We start from the raw sequence: 15,763 nt of genomic DNA on the forward strand, positions 1-15,763 counted from the left end.
ACGGCCACGACCCAGGTGACGTGAGTCCTGCAATGGGGATGGTTTGATTGTCAGTGCCTACTTATGGGAATGAGTGTCTGGCCTACTGGACCAATCAGTGCTGCAACACTTGGATGTGGTCAAGAGTCCTGGATAAATGGTTTCAAAGCTTTTTGACCAATTTTCACTTCAAGCAGGAAGGGCAGACGATGACAGCTCCTCGTGCTGGTATGTCCCGAGAGAGACAGTTCCCGATTGCTGGGCTAGTGCGGGATGTGTTGGAAGCAGTGAGAATTAAATGTGCCCTGGAAAGTTGTTTTATTGTGGAGAGCTCTGCAAACTTCATGGTTGCATTTCCCCAAACTTCCTCTTGCCTGAGGATGTCCTCCAACTGATGGAACCTGATTCACTCAGGAGCCCTCCATCCCCAAGTTCCATCCAAGTGACTCTTCAACGGGATCATCTCCATTTTATTTGTCTTCTTTCTCTCTTTTCTGTCTTTCTCTCCATGTGTGTCATCAGTTGTTATCTCCAATTTGTGGGTTTCAGAAGGTGGAATAGAGTACTTCTAGGTCTCAAGGTCTGTTGATTTTGATGAAAACTCCGTTGTGTGTATATATGTAGAAACCATATCCATTAACAAGGACACGAGCAAGCTATGGCACTCATTTTCCTCGTAGGGCAGTTCATTTTCCACTTATTGTTGTTTCTACTTTCTTCACCAAACCATGAGCTTCTTTCCCTAATTGTCTGCATGTTCGAGTGTTTGATCTGTGATTATTAGAGATCGGTGATGTTTTGCCATGTTGGTTTTAGCATGATAGTTTTCCTGGAGCATGCTGAATTGCTGATTTGTCCATTTAATTGGAAATGGTGCATTTGTTCAACGTTATATATGTAGGACTAATCAAGTTAAAACTCCACGTCAACATGGCAGCAGGATATCCTTCGTTAGACACAGGCAATTGGCATCTTACCGGCATTGAGCATTGGGAAAAACGAATTAAATGTAACGCATGGCTATGCATGACCTTCCACGGGTTCATAAGATCAAGGGTCTAAGGTCAAATTGTCATCCTCCAGCTGTTTCCCGCTGCTAACTTACAGGCCAAGTATAAAGCGAATAATTGCAGTGCAGATTGAGAATTTGTCCCCCTTCCAAAGTTCCGTGTCCCCTTCATTGTGAGTCCAATGCCACTGAAACACGAATAGTCATTGCAATTATTTCAAATGTTATTTAAATTTGCACATTTTTCTTACTGAGAGCACGTTTTCCAAAGTTTGTGTAAAATATAATATCATGGTGGAATTATGTTTGATTTTATTTGTTGGCCTGTTGGTATATTTTGATTGAATTTTATTTTTAGCTCACCCTGACTTTAGTCCGGTGAGCTTATGCAATCGAGCAGTGTCCGTAGGTGAGTAAGTGAGTGAGTCAGTCAGTTCCGTCTGTCCGTAAACACTTCGGTCATTATCGCTTGAACCAAACACACGATTTTGATGAAACGGCCACAAGCTTCATATCTGATGCCTAACGAAGGTATATTGACCGCATCAAAATCTGCTATTTTTAAGGGAGTCTACGGGGGTGTCTTTAACCCCCACAAAATTAGGGACTGTATTTGCTCTCTTCTCTGAAACTACACACACGATTTCGATGAAACAAGTTTCTTCACGGCATTCAAAAAAATCAATGTCTGAGGGGGTTTAAGGGGGTTTGAGAATGACTGTCGCTCCTGATCCAGGTGAGCTCCTGGACGCGCGATCCTATTTTTAATGATTATGGACAATGCAATGAAATAAATCTTGATGAGAAATGCCATTAAAACTTTATGTGATAAGACAAAACGTACTCAAAAGGAATTTGATAAAATTGTTATCTAAGAAACTGAGTAAATGGAATGTTCAGTCACCGAGACTTATTGTCAAAGGGTTTTTTTAGTAAGTTAATTGTTTCGGCAGAGAAAGGCTCACATTGATGTTTTTTTTCCTCCACTTCTGGGCTTTGTACCCACAGTCTGAGCAGTTGTCTTGGTTCATTTCAGTTGTTGTAGTTCATCTCAGCAGTTGTTTGTCTTCCCAATCATCTCTGACACACCTGCTTTAAAGGGAAGTCTGTTGCTTCATTTGGTTAGTCTTTCTTTGTATGCTCACTTGGTGATGAAAAGTGCTTGCCAAGGGTGTCTTGGTAGATGCATTCTCTTTGTCGAGGAAGTTCCAGTGATGGAGTCCATCAGGAAATGTTTTCACAATTGAGAAAAGCTTTGCTTTATAAGCATTACATTTATTTTGCTGAGCTGCTGAATAGTCCGACAATCTGATGCTGGTTAACATACTCAGTAAAAGACCCTGTGTGCACCCAATTAAAGTCATAGTGAGGATCAGTTATGGCTTCGGAAATTTGGGATGAAATTCGATCAAGGCCTCATTCAAATACCCAATGAAAGGACTGAATATGAGACAGGAATGTGTTGCATTGACAGTCAAGCTCAACCAAAGCTACAGGTTCAAAGGGATCAAATGTTGATTGTGCATTTTTGTGTTCCCATTGCTCTCCCACCAGGTTTGTTTGAACATCTTGGAATTACCTCGTAACCTGCCATGTTTCATTAGTGAAGCTCATCATCCCAACCTTTTCCTTGGTTCTTGCAAACCAACAGCATATCGTTCTTATTAATGATAATTTTAGCCATCTGCTGGGTATGACCAGTCATTCGACGACTTTTTTTTTTTCAAAAAAAATGAACATTTCAACTTGTGTCTTCACCTAGATCTTAGAGGAAGGTCAATTACTGATTTGTGGCTATCATTTCAATCTAGAAACTTTTCTCCTTTTTTTTTTACCTCCTTTAAAAGTATTACATTTGTAGTGAATACAACTTGCTTTTATTCATTATCTACAGTCCCTCGGGTTGTTCATGATGTGCAGTTTCACCAGTGTAGTGATGGTGAAGATCTTAGTTGATGTGTCAAGATCATAGTGTCTGAATGTGACCAGTTTTATGTGAAGAGTAGTCCGGTTATGGGGCAGAAACGGCACTTGTAATCATCATAAAGCTTGAATCCAACCACAAATTGGCCAAAAGATTGCAGAGCTATGTTTGTCTGTTCCTTGTTGTGCATCTTGGGCAAATATAATGCATTATATATGAAGAAATGTGCATCTTGAGCACTCAGCTCCATCTCCTGAACCTGATGTTTCTCAGATGATTTTTCTCACTTTTGTTTAAGCATCTGGCCTCCATTTAGTCCATATTTTTTGCAGTTCAAAAATTCAGTTCCACTATCGTTCTAGATTATAATAGAAGCCAGGAGTAATGCAGCAACTTCTTTGCAGTTTCTCAACAGTAAAAGCCAGGAAAGGGAAAGCTCAAGCCATCCAGGTGATATTTCACTCGCTGTCATTCGCAGAAAATCGAGAACAGCGATCTTACAATTCAGGAGTGGATAGAACAGATCTTGTGTAGACACTTAGCCAGATAGTTAAATTACAATTTCTAATCTTTTTGTCTGACTTGTGCTGATTGCTGCAGCCAAAGATCTCAAATTGTAACACTCATCCTCAGACACTAGTCTTCGTTCCACCTGTACTAGTGCTGACAGACTCTTTGGCAGAGCAGTTTCAAGGGTAATCATTTTTACTTCCTCCAGAGCTAGGCACAGCCTGGCAGTAGGGGATAGGATGGTTGCTTAGCTGCAAATCAGCAACAGATACCAATTGATTGTTCCATTTTCCTGATTACAACAAACCAACATGGCCTGTTCTCTCAGGGGATGTAGTGATATGTACTAAAGGTGCCGGAGTAGTTATACACATTTAATGCTGGGATTTTCTGCCCACTCATTATGTCGACCTCCAACAGTTCACTGTTTCTAGTTTTTACATTTGGTGGTAGGAGGGGTAGAGGGTAGGAGTCAGAGTTATAAATGAGGCCGGATAACATGTTTCACATTTGCAATAAGAATTTAAGGCCCTGTCACACCTTGACGATTTCGCCAACATATGCCTGACGTATGCAAAATTGGGCTAAAACGCCGGCACACGTCGAATACGCTATGGGTAAGTTTGTATACATTAAGAGCACACTGAAAAACACTGCCATACGTCGTAGTACGCTGGCTTTCATCGTTGTACTTTGCGGTTGTCCTCAAATTTTAGCATGCTTGAAATTTTACAACGTATGCCAGCGTATGTCTCACACGTTCCGCTACGCTGGCCATAAGTTGTAGGCACGTTATGCGATCGTTGACATACGTCGACACACATTACTTGTAAGTTACTCATAAGTCGAAACACGTCGATGTAATGATTAGCGTACCCGAAACTTATTTATAACCGATGAGTAGCGTGTTGTAGTCACGTTACATGATCGGTTGACACACGTCGAGGAACGTTATGCGATCGTTGACACACGTCGAGGCACGTTACATGATCGTTGACACACGTCGAGGCACGTTACTTGTAAGTTACTCATAAGTCGAAACACGTCGAGGTATTGCTTGGCATACCCAAAACTTATTTCTAACCTGTGAGTAACGTGCTTTGAACCGATGTGTAACGTACCTCCAACGCATATTGACGTATGTAGACGTATTTGATTGACGTCTTCCGGACGACCACAGAACTTACTGAACGTGTTTCAAATTTACAGCTACCGTATAATGGCATATTGGCAGCGTTTAAAAAAAACAACAACAATAACTTCCGATATTTCGTCATGTGCCGTTACGTCACGTCTGATTGCCTCTTCAGTTTGCTCATGTCTTATTCTTAGTTCCTCCTTTGTGAATATTTCTGTTTGAGGATATTGTCACGTCGATGTCGAAACTTAAAAACAAATGTCCGGATATATTTTAAAATTCATCATAGACTTAAAAAAAAAAAAAACAAAAAAAAAAACAACCAGATATTTCATCACGTGCCATCACGGAGCCAAGGAGAAAAAAAAGAAAATGTGCCTTGACCGAGAAAATAAGTTTCGGGTATGCTAAACATTACCTCGACGTGTTTCGACTTATGAGTAACTTACAAGGAACTTATGTCGACGTGTGTCAACGATCGCATATCGTGCCTACAACTTATTCCCAGCGTAGCGGAACGTGTGAGCCATAGGGCGAGTACGTCATAAAATTTTCAGCATGCTTGAAATTTTACGACGTACTAGACGTACCACGAAATATGACAGCGCACTTCATCGTTTTTCAGCGTGTTCTTAACGTATACACAACTTACCCATACCGTATTCGACATGTGCAAGCGTTTTAGACAAATTTTTCATAGGTCTGCATCTGCTGGCTAAATCGTCAAGGTGTGACCGTGGTTGACACTTCCAATTTTCAGGTGGTTATGATTTAAATCGGCGTGCGGCAGGTTTTTAACAGGCTACGCCACGAGTTCGTCGGCGATACGTGCAGCACGCTATGCCTAAGTTAAACTATCGTTGGGCATAGGTTGTTAACGCCGACAACAGGCTAAGCATTCGTTGGTATAAGTTATCTATAAGACAACGAAACGTTCTGTGCCCGTTACTAATATGTTATGAATACGATCAAAACTTAAAAAAACATCTAAATTTCAGCGTATGCCAACGTTTTACATGCATTTTTATACGTTGCCATTGCTGGCTAAAATGTCAAGGTGTGACAGCGCCTTTAGTCCTGTTCACAGGTTTGCAGTACCTGTTTCGTGCAATGTTGTACTTCATCCTGCCGCTGGCGGGACGTTGTTTTCCAATTTAGGAATTAGACAGGTTAACCATGTCTCGTCCTGTGTTCCTTCTTGTCTGAAACTGGATCAGGTCCGGCTTGGGTCACAGGTGTCATGGTGGTATTCACAGAGGCTCTTCGGCCTCCTTGACAAGGCAGCCAAATTGGCACTATAAGTGATTTCCTCGGTTTGCATCTGGCATGGGGAGTGCAGTCGTGTGGTGAGTGGTCAGATCTGCTGCCGTGGCACTCGGACATTGATCTGCTCAGACAGGTATATCATAGTGACAGAGCACAATAAACAAGTGCCACACTTTGCACATGTGTAAAGAGATGTGTTTCAAATTACTGTAGGGCCCCACTGTTCACGGGGAATAAATTCTTGAAAAATTCCGCGAATGTCGAGGCATTGTTTAAAAACAAATTATTTTTGTTTTTTTAACATGGTCTTGGCTCGTGAAAGAGTCATTACACAGAACAAATCACGACACAACATAACAAAGGGAACAGCAAGAGAAAGGGGAAAAACATCAGCAGGGCGGAGGGAGAAAGTAGTCTGAGATGGACAAATAAGGGATGCAGGTAACAATGAGGGGTAAGGGAAAACGCAAAGGGGTGGACAATATGGATACATCAGCAAAATTGTGTTTTACAAATTTGTGATTTTGTCAGGGTCTGAGGAGAGGGAAGATGATGCTGCCTGTGTCAGAAGGATGTGGGATGTCACGTAAGAGAGTGGAGTTGTCAGTACAGATATAGAGAGGGTTTTGCAGAGAGTCAGTGAGATCATTGATGAAGATTAGGAATAATATGGGGCCGAGAACCCTGCCTTGGGTTACTCCAGCCTTGACCAGCAGAGAAGATGAAAGGGTTCCGTTGAGAGCCAGCAGATCCCCCCCCACCCCCCCCCCCCCGACAAGTGCTATACTTGAACAGCACATTTGAAGGGTGGCATATTGTGGTGGACATTTGTAGGGTCAAGCAGGAATTCCGCATCCCGAGGTTCCTGGGCCTTCCTCCGGGTGAGGCTGGACCACGAATCAAGAGGATTGGTCCCTCTCATTGGCTGCCCGCTCCACCAGGCTCTATGGACAATGCTACCTGAGGCATCCAAGACCTGTCATGAATTGATTTCTTGTGGGTTTCAAAAAGTATGCAGGTCTTCACGATGCTAGTGCAAAAAGGCAGCATTCCCATGCACAGCACTTTGTTCCTATGGAGGATAAATTTCTTTAAAACTTAGACTGTTAATTTCAGGAGTGTTACATGGACTACTCCAATGCAGTGAACTCTCCATATAAATATCATTTTTAATCTTGAAAACTGGATTCATGTTGTAGCCCAAAGGAAAATTGGTGAATACATTTTTTTTGTTTTGTTCTAGCAGTCACCTTGTGGCTATTTTGAAAAATGGTGACTGCATTGTAAAGAACTATTCAAAATGGCATGGAATCGAAAAACCTAAGCATGCTTTCACATTTGGTGGCCATCTTGGAAAATGGCCACCCAGAGAAATTTTTTTGAATGGCTCTATATCCAATTTTATTTGGTATAGTATATATATATATATATATATATATATATATATATATATATATATATATATATATATATATATATATATATATATATATATATATATATATAAATAATTTGCTACCTGGGAAGGGGGATCAATAGTGATAATGTGGAAAGAATAGTGTGGATCGTGTGTTTGCAGAGTAGGGCAGAATTACTCTTGCATAATGGGATCTGGCAGTGGTAAGTCATACCTAATATGTGTACTGATAGGGCAGTGATTGTAAACAATAAAGCAAAATAGGGTAAGATTGTATGACGTAAAACCTCCTGTACAGGTGAAGCCAGGTCATGACTTGAGAACAAAAGGCACGAGGAAAGCATGTTGCGCTATTCATAGGAATCATCACAGGTCATTTGGCCAGAGAACTACAGGCCATGTCATTATAGTAAGCTGTGGAAACCTGATTGAGGGAGGAACGATTATTCAAGTGGTGGAAGCAGCCAGAAGATGTTATCGCCCACAGACTGGGCAGCCTATAGCACAATCTGCTGCTCATGAAGGTGGTCCCAGAGGAGTAAAAGGCCATGTCTGCGCATGCGCACAGCTGATTCTCTCTCTCTCTCTCTCTCTCTCTCTCTCTCTCTCTCTCTCTCTCTCTCTCTCTCTCTCTCTCTCTCTCTCTCTCTCTCTCTCTCTCTCTCTCTCTCTCTCTGTCTCTCTGTCTCTCTGTCTCTCTGTCTCTCTGTCTCTCTGTCTCTCTGTCTCTCTGTCTCTCTGTCTCTCTGTCTCTCTGTCTCTCTGTCTCTCTGTCTCTCTGTCTCTCTGTCTCTGTCTCTGTCTCCTTCATCGCTGTCATCTCATCTCCTGGCCTCCTCATCACCATTTCTCTTCACCATCCAATCTTCCACCCTGAGCCACACTTTTCCTTTGCCCCACCAGCCTGCGCAGGTCATAGCAGACCAAAGAACAGCTCATGCTGACCTAAAGTCCTCGTCTGCTGCCTTTATTGTGTGAATCTGGTATCGTTGGTGTCAAATGCTGTTAATTATTTCTATTGTACATAAAGGCCCAGTCACACCTTGACGTTTTAGCCAGCGATGGCAATGTATTAAAATTTATGTAAAACGCTGGCTTACGTTGAACTTTTGATGTTTTTTTTTAAAGATTCGGATGTATTCATAGCGACTTGGTCTTATGTATAACCCATTAGTAATGGACACAGAACGTTTTGTTGTGTTATAGATAACTTATACCAACGAATGCTGAACCTGTTGTCGTCCTACACAACCGATGCCCAACGATAGTCTAACTTAGGCATAGCGCGTTGCACGCATCACTGACGATGTCGTGACGTAGCCTATTAAAAGGCTGATGCACAACGATTCGAATCATAACTGCCGTAGAAATGGAAGTGTCAACATCGCGGTCACACCTTGGCGATCTTGCCAGCGTATGCCGACCTAAGAAAAATGTGTCTAAAACGTTGGGGCAGGTCAAATACGGTACGAGTAAGTTTTGTATACGTGAGTAGAACGCTAAAGTACGCTATCATACGTCGTAGTAAGTAGAGTAAGTCTTATCAAGAAATTTTAAACATGTTCAAAATTTTACGACGTACTTGGTGTATAACACACGTTCCGCATGCGATGGGGATAAGTTGTACACACGATATGCGGACGCTTACACACGTCCACAAAGGCTACTTATAAGCTACTCATAACTCGAAACACGTCGCGGTAATGTCTTTTTTACGCGAAACTTATTTCTAACTTATGTTTGACGTGCTTTGAACCAATTCTTTACGTAGTCCCAACACACCTTGACGTATGTAGATGTATTCCAATGACGTCTTCCGGTCGACAAAAAAAAAAAATGAACGTGTTTCTAACTTACAACTGCCATATAAAGACGTGTTCCCAGCGGTTTTGGGAATTGGTATATAAAAATGGTGCTCATAAAAGGGGAACCCAACAGTGTTTTCGAGTCCTTTTTGAGTCGATGTCCATGTCAGCAGTAACAGTATTAGTATTAGTATTAGTAGTAGTTTGTTGATGTTGGCAGTAGTAGGTGAGTGTGAGGGGGAGGGTGTGGGTTATGATGGATCCTCCTTGCGTCCGCGTGTCCATGGGTAGGAGACATCTTTGCACCATTGTTCGAAGTTCTTCGCGGTTAATTTTTTTATGGGGCTTTTTCAACAATGAGCTATGGCTTGTTTTTACGATTTAGGTCTATTCGTAACGGGTTGGACAAATGCACAATGAACTAATAATGTGCATAGAGCGCTTCGATAACTTATAGATACGGTATACCAACGAATAATTATCGTGTAGCCGGCGTTAACAAACTATGCCCAACGATAGCCTAACTTATCCATATCGTGCGGCAGTTTATCTTTGCCGGTGACGTGGGGTTTGCTATTCATAGGCTGCCACTCAACGATTTAAATGGCTGCATCTCCACTATTGAAAGTACAGGCTTGCGCTCAGCAATTGGATTTTTTTTTACACTCAACGACTTTTAAACGGTACCACTCAGCTATTTTCATTGTTTACAATGAACAATTTAAATTGCTGTCACTCGCCTTTGTTTTTTGACGCTGGCGCTCGGAAATTTTAATCGTTTCTATTGAACGTGCTCAATCGCTCAAACTCCACTATTGAAAGTAGATGCTTGCGCTCAACAATTGAATTTTTTTTACACTCAACGACTTTTAAACGGTACCACTCAACTATTTTCATTGTTTACAATGAACGATTTAAATTGCTGTCACTCGCCTTTGTTTTTTTGACGCTGGGGTTTGGAAATTTGAAGCGTTTCTTCTGAACCTGTTAAACGCACAAACTCGACTATTTTAAATAGATGCTGCCGATGGACAATTGGAATCATAGCCAAGCTAGACATCGAAGTGTGAGCATCCTCGTCATGCCGAAGAAAAGTTTGAAGAATGCTGCAAATAAGTGTCCCGCCGTGGCCGTGGACGCTGACGCAAGGACGATCCATTATACCGACGTCTTTCAGCCTATGAGTAACTTAAAAGTAACGTCGGTCGATGTGTGGCAACGATCGCGTAACGTGCCAACAACACGTTAATCATAGGTTAGAAATAAGTTTCGGGTACGCTAAACATTACCTCGGCGTGTCTCAACTTATGATTAACTTACAAGTAGCATGTGTTGACATCTGTCAACGATGGCAGACCGTGCATACAACTTGTGGCCAGCGTAGCGGAACGTGTGAGTCATACGCCGGCATATGTCGTGAAATTTCAAGCATGCAAAAATTTGAGGACAACCGAAAAGTACAACGTTTAAAGCCAGCGTACAATGACGTATGGCAGTGTTTTTCAGCGTGCTCTCAATGTTATCAAAACTTACCCATAACGTATTCAACGTGTGCCAGCGTTTTAGAAAAAAAAATTCAAAAATCGGCATACGTTGGCTAAAACGTCAAGGTGTGACTGGGCCTTAAGATCGGGTTTTCACGTCTTGCCTTCCCTATTTGTCTGTCCTTGTCAGGTCAGGTCAGGTATGGGAGCATGTGCCAGAACAGCGCGTCGCTGCGTCCACTTTCCGCCGGTACTCCAGGGGCCTCCGTCTGGCCATCCCCCAGGCAGATGCCAGGCCCATCCCCATCTCCTTGAGATGATGGTCAACCTGCTGCAACCATGAGGCACGTGGTCGGCCCACTGGCCTCCTCCACTCATGAGACTCCCTCGCTGAGAGAATCTGGTGAGCAGGATCAGCGTCAGGAAAACGAGCCACATGTCCATACAGCCGCAGCTGACGCTCACGGACTATGCAGGTAACAAATCTCATCCGAGTCTCTCTCAGCAACCGCTCGTTGGACACAAAATCCGACCAGCGATAGCCAAGGATTCTCCGAAGAGACCTGGTACCAAAGGAATTAAGTCTCCGTCTCAGATCCTTGGTCAAAGTCCAAGTCTCGCACCCATAGAGCAAGACTGGAAGTACCAGGACCTGAAGACTCGGACTTTCGTCCTCCCGCACAGGTACCGGCAGCGCCACACCCCATGATCCAGTGAATCCATGACTCCCCAGGCCCGACCCAGACGTCTATTGACCTCCGGCTCACAACCTGCGGAGACATGAATATCACTGCCAAGGTAAGTGAATCTATCCACGACCTCAACATCCTCACCACAAACAGACACAGACAGGACAGCAGCATCCAAGATGTCACCGAAAGCCTGGATCTTTGTTTTGACCCAAGAAATCCGTAATCCCAACGGCTCCGACTCCTCATTCAGCACCTCGAGGGCCCCAAGAGGATGTCTAAAGTCTCCGCAAAGATGACTGCATCATCTGCAAAATCAAGGTCCGAGATCTTGACATTGCCAAACGATGCACCGCAACTTGATCTCTCCGACATCCTCCCAAAAATCCAGTCCATACAAGTGCTGAAAAGTGTGGGGGCAAGTACACAACCCTGACGAACTCCAGTAACAACTGGAAATAAGTCAGAGATGGTACCACCACACTTCACAGCACTCTCAGTACCAGAGTAGAGTTCAGACATCAGATCGATCAGTTTTGGTGGCACCCCACGAAGACCAAGAATCCTCCAGAGGACATCCCGATTCACTGAATCGAACGCTTTACAGAGATCAACATAGGCTGCAAGCAGCCCCTGCGAAACTCGTCTGCGTTCGGTGAGGACACGAAGTGCAAGGATACGGTCAATCGTTGACCTCTTTGGTGTAAAGCCTGACTGCTCTGGACGCTGGTGCTCAAGCAGATGGTGGCGAACCCTATCAAGAATTATCCGAGCAAAGACCTTGCCCGGCACTGAGAGCAGCGTCACCCCTCGGTAGTTGTTGCAGTCTTGGCGATCACCCTTCCCTTTCCAGAGAGGGACAACAAGGCCCCCTCTTCCAGTCAGTTGGGATGATGCCTGTGTTCCAGGCAGAGCACAAAACTGCATGCAACGGCAGCGAGTGCAGCATTTCCACCAGCCTTGAGAAGTTCGGCATGGATGCCACAGATCCCTGGAGCTTTGCCCCGTTTCAACTGGTTCACCGCAGCCCGTGTTTCCACAAGCGATGGTGGACCACAGTTGGTCGAGGGTCAGCAACAGGGATTGTAACACCCTTGACGTCCAACTCGACAGCTGGGGGATCAGCCTGGTACAACCGCTCAAAGTAACCGGCCCAGCGGGCCTCACTTCAGACTCCTCTGTCAAGAGCCTACCACTCTCTGCTCGAACTGCAGTGCTCCGAGGGATGGGCTTGGATGGGCGTAATGCGCGAATTCCCCTGTAGCGGGACGAGAATCACCTGTCCACAGGTGATGCTCTACCCCTCACAGATTCCTCGCACATAGGCCTCCTTGTCCACCCTCAGTGCACGTACAGTTTTACGCCTCAGCTCCCTGAACAGCTCAGCTCTGCCATTCAGCCTGGCCCTGCGACTCTGGTCAATGGTATCCAGTGTCCCTTGAGAGACAAAATTCTTCTTTGCCCTGCGGTGAACTCCAAGGCATCCACCGGCAACATCAGGACGGTGGTCTTGAAGGTGCTCCACAACTCTTCAGGACCCCCCAAAGCACCCAGACCCCCAAGTGTCCACTCAGCCTGTTCGCAAACTCCTCAGCTACTCTCTCATCCCTGAGCTTGGCAACATCCAGCCTAGGCTGGGATGGTACCATTCTCCAGGATTTAAGGTGCAGCTTTAGAGTTGCTACAACAAGCCTGTGGTCAGTATTGAGGAACTGAGCACTCCGGTAGACCCTGCAGTTCTGGATCATCCTCCAACGACCGTCAATGAGGACATGGTCAATCTCCTTTGCCACACCGCCAGCGTTGGAATACCAAGTCCAGCGATGAGCTTGCGGGCGCTGAAACCATGAACCAGCCACCCTAAGTCCATGACTTCTTGCAAAGTCAAGGAACTTAGTGCTATTCTGGTTCATAGTTCCTGACCCATGGGGACCAACACACACCTCATAACCATCCCTATCAGTTCCAGTCGATGCATTGAAATCCCCCAAGACTAGAAGTGTATCTCGTCTGGGGCACTGATCAACCACAGACTCGAGTGTGGCGTAGAATGTGTCCTTCACGGTAAGATCACTCGCCTCAGTCGGAGCATAAATAGAGACCAGGGAAATGACACCTAAGGAGTGACGAATCCTTAATCTCATAATACGCTCGTTGACCGGTGTTACCTCAATTATCATTGGGGTCAGCTTATTGGACACAGCTACAGCAACTCCTTGGGTATGGTAACCATCAGAGCGACCAGACCAATAGTAGGTGTAACCACCCACCATTATCTCGCCGCAATCCGGTCTCCGAACCTCAGAGAGAGCTGCAATCCCGATGTCCAAACGCTTGAGCTCAGATGATAACAGAGACAGGTGATCATCCTCTCTTAGGGATAGGACATTCCAGGCACCCACCCGAAGGGACCGCCTCAGGTTAACCCAGGAGACCGCCGTCTGGTGGACGACACCTCAGCACCACTCCGACACACTCTCCCGCAATCTGACCCAGGGATGTTACCCCGTGGTTTCCCTCCTATCAAAGATTGGGGGGTCCCGAAGGGAAACTTTGCCCCAATCCCATCATCCGGTGAGCTGCCCTGCGAAGGGAAGCTGCACAGGAGTACTCCCACGGAGTGGGTTTCAGATTTTTGCGTTTTGCGTTTTGCGGAATGAAGCGTTTTATGGTGGCTGGAGTGCAAATCCTGCCACCAACCTCCTAATAAGAAGTAACCCAACTGCAGGAGGACGTCCGCAGACACAGTTGGGCACTAGATATGGATGGCCGTTGGCTCACAAGGAGCTCCTCCACCCTTTGACAGGTTTTGTTTTTAATCCTGCTGGGTGTCCATATCCAAACACCCTCCTCACCAGAAAACCTGGTGGGGGAGACGGTTTAGTCGCCGACAACCCGACCATGGAACAGGTTAGTACAGGTTTACATGGTACCTGTAGCAGGTCACAGATCGAACCTGACCTGACACCACCAGTTATACCTGACCTGACACCACTGTCCTTGTGCACCAGTTATATCTGGGTTTTGTTGTCTTTTATCCCGGTGTCATTATCATTTTTCAATAATTCCAAGAAACGTTTCCACTGCCTCCCACGTGTGACTGACCACCAAATTCAGTTTATCATTTGGTGATTCTTGGGGTACGTAATAGTAAAAGAACGCAATAGCTTTTAACATCCATTAGGCATTCATTGTGGCTGTTATTAGACCTCTGGCTCAGAAAGGCCCATGTTAATGGACCCTCTGATGTGACTATATATATATATTACATGCATGCAGTATATGTATGTATGTATGTATGTGTGCAAATCCAGATATTGGTAGATCGCCTGCTGCCGGTTCCCTTTCATTATTCAGGGTGTTTGTAAATGAGTTGTGTGAAAATAAAGTTAACTTTTTGCATGGTCTATTTTTATGGACATCTTGTAGTACCAACCATTTTCAGCTTAAAATTTCACTGCTTCAAAGTAATGTTCACATACATGTAAGTCGCTGTCTTGCAACTGCAAGTCACTCCCTGCTGACCTGGAATTGATTAGATGCTGGTCTGATGAATGAAACACCCTTCGTTCTTGAAAAAATCTCACTGTCTTTCCCTGTCACTGGAAAAATCTTGACACGAACCTTCCCATTTCCTTAGTCAGCCAATGGAAGATGTTCAGTCTCTTGAACTTCCTGGCAAGGCACATGACAAGGCAACCACATGGCAAGGCCATCTAAATACTGGACATCCTCTGTATATCTTAAGTATTTCCTTTGAAAATCAGACCTAAGCACAATCTACAAAGGCTTCTTCATAGCTTCGTGGCTACTGCTCTGCCCTATGGTCTGGTGCCACACCATCACATCTGTCTCCCCTGGATTCTGTGGAATCTGAAGTTCTCGACATTATTAGAATCTCCTGCAATGAGACCAAAGCACAATGACTGTTGCTTTTACATAGCAGGCAGGTCAGTGATCTCTGTTTGTACCACTTCTTCTCTGATATTGCTCCCTCTGCTCTCTGTCCTTCAACTTGTCACCCCCACGCCATCCTCAGCAGCTCTAGGTTCGTATTCTTTTAATAACCGTCTCCTCGTTGAACTTCCAAAATCAAAGCTGAGTGCAAACCTCAATTCCTTTGTTCCTCACTTCTCTGATAGATAGAACCGCTTTCCACAGGCTGTTCCTTCGCCATCTTCCCTCCAGGGATTCAATCATGCAGTGCACTGCCATCTCCTCAGCACCAAGTTTGACTCATGATATGTATTATCCCCATTTTTTAAATAGACAATGTCAAGGCTCGTATAAGAGCCAACACACAGAACATACAAGAGGAGCAGGATACAAGAGGATCGCGAGAGTGAAGCATAAAACATTTGGGGAACAGATACATTAAGAGATCCGTTGAAGGGATAGGGATGGGGCAGGGAATACAGGATAAACAAGATGGACACTACAGAGACTTTCAGGAAGGAAAGCAGGGAATTTGAAGGAGGTGGGTTTGGGGTGGATTAACGCGGGCAGAAAAGATCATGGTTTTGGATGGGGGAAGATAAGAGA

The 15,763-nt window shown here is 44.6% G+C and overlaps 1 protein-coding gene across 2 annotated transcripts in view; it reads left to right on the forward strand.

Moving 5' to 3' along the window:
• The window catches only part of LOC147028964 (SPRY domain-containing SOCS box protein 4-like), a 206,254-nt gene that overhangs the window by 27,442 nt on the left and 163,049 nt on the right, over nucleotides 1–15,763 (forward strand). The window lies entirely within an intron of this gene.

The sequence above is a fragment of the Eptatretus burgeri genome, chromosome 4, assembly GCF_056783735.1.
Source record: "Eptatretus burgeri isolate ZD-2024b chromosome 4, Ebu_testis_v1, whole genome shotgun sequence".
Taxonomy (NCBI): Eukaryota; Metazoa; Chordata; class Myxini; order Myxiniformes; family Myxinidae; genus Eptatretus; species Eptatretus burgeri.